The 2,047-nt window shown below is 38.1% G+C and overlaps 1 protein-coding gene across 1 annotated transcript in view; it reads right to left on the minus strand.

Annotated features, from left to right (window-relative positions):
• Positions 1-2,047, minus strand: part of LOC106815058 (solute carrier organic anion transporter family member 2A1-like) — a 13,943-nt gene that overhangs the window by 4,199 nt on the left and 7,697 nt on the right. The gene's annotated exons all lie outside the window — the stretch shown is intronic.

Below are 2,047 nucleotides of genomic sequence, written 5' to 3' on the forward strand. Positions count from 1 at the left end.
GTATATATAATAATATCAGGAGTGAATAATAGAGATGTTATACTTTATTGCTCGATGCAGGGACGCGCTATAAGTGAGTCCTCCCCCAAGCCTCTAAACCTCTCAAATAAACAGTCGCCGGTGAAGTTTATACAGATTCTTGTGATAACTGTGTCATTGTCTGAACGTTGAATGATGAATTTGTCCGTTGATAATGCCAATAACGTGAATCGTGAATTTATTAAACGAGGTGTCTAGCGCAACACTCGCAATTTTGCTAGCGCTCACAGCACATAGAATCCCTTAGTGTTGTTAGTTGGCTAGAACTAATGAGTGTCGCATGCGCATTTATTTTCTATAAAATATTAATATCATCATAAGCACCTCTGGTAGATCTGCTATACAGTTTTACAGCCTATAGAAATGTGCAATGGGGGAGCTGTGCTCGTACGTTGAGGTATCGCCTTTCGCCGTTATCTTTCAAGACTTGTTGCTCAAAGCTAAGCCAAAGTTCGATTAAGGCCAGTAGATATATCTTACTATACGTATATGATATATTTTACGCATATATATTTACGCATATATATACGCATATATATTTACGCATATATATTTTACGTATATATATATAGTACATGATATATACTATACGCATACGATATATTTTTGCGTAAGTTGAGATTAATGGAAGAGTCTATTTGTCGCGGGCGCATATATATATATACAGGGTAAACATATGCAGGTTGTCTTATCTGTGTGTGTGCGTGCGTGCGTGCCTGTGTACATGTGTGTAAGTGTGTACTGTTCGTTACCTCAAACTTTTCCACGTTGTTAACCTAAGGTAGAAGGAGTGGTTAGATGGTGAATCTGCAGCTTGCATTGCATAATCCCAAGATTTTTTTTATTATGTTATGGTTATGGTTATGGTTATGGTTATGGTTATGGTTGGTTGGTTGGTTGGTTGGTTGGTGAGTATGGTTATTATGTTATAGTTATGGTTTTACTATGTACTCTTGATAATCCGGAGAATCCGGGCCGCGAACATATTATGTGATTTGTTGGAAAATGTCGTTGGAACAAATTGTTTGGGACTTCACCTGAAAGTGTGCGTTTGTTTGTTTGCGCGCGCGCGTGTGTGTGTGTGTATGTATGTATGCATGTATGTATATAGAGTGTGCCATGTAAAATATTACTATCATTTGTAATTGTAACATTTATGTTTTATACCGAAAGCGGGTGTTAGGGTAGTTTTGCTGCCAGTGACCTTTGGCGGTCTTTAACCTGAGACGAAGTAGATCATCAAGTGTGTTATCTCGGTGTATAATGTTCTGTCCAGTAGATAGCAGGCAAGATGATTAGTAAACATACTGACACATTTTGCTGACTGCATCGTAGGCTCTCTATTTTTCACAATTTCCAACTACTAAACTACTAAACTACTAAACTACAAGTGTTTGTGAAATAGCAATTGCTATCAATGAATGTTCGGTACAAATACAGATAAAGGTTAGTAACACTATAAAATAAAATTGTATTTTTTAGTGCGTACTTAATGCACCTTGTTGTAACCGCATGCTAACTGTGTGATGGGAGATATATGTGTTATATTTTACCGTAGGTATATTGTGTTAGGTTATGGTATCAGGCGCTTTCATATTCTTTCTCTAACGTGTTGTCCGATAAACGCTAGAAAAGGGAGTTGATAATGGCTAATATCATGCACCCATCTATATGCCCATATGTATAAATAGTTCTAGTATAAATAGTTGTTGAATAGGAGCATAAATATCCACATGATCCAAATGTCCATTATTTGCTCTTGGCACTAGTAACATTATAAGCCGCGTTCACACGTAGCAAGAAATCCGGTATTTAGCGTTCACACGAGGCAAAATGCGCGGTCCAAGAAATACGGTATCTAAACAGATCCGGTATTTGATGTAAATACGCGGCTTCCCAGACCCCGAATAATTTTCCGTGCTTGAGAAATACCGGATCTCTTGGACCGCGCATTTTGCCTCGTGGGAACGCTAAATACCGGATTTCTTGCTACGTGTGAACGCGGCTT

Source organism: Priapulus caudatus, unplaced genomic scaffold (assembly GCF_000485595.1).
Source record: "Priapulus caudatus unplaced genomic scaffold, Priapulus_caudatus-5.0.1 Scaffold1032, whole genome shotgun sequence".
Classification (NCBI taxonomy): domain Eukaryota; kingdom Metazoa; phylum Priapulida; class Priapulimorpha; order Priapulimorphida; family Priapulidae; genus Priapulus; species Priapulus caudatus.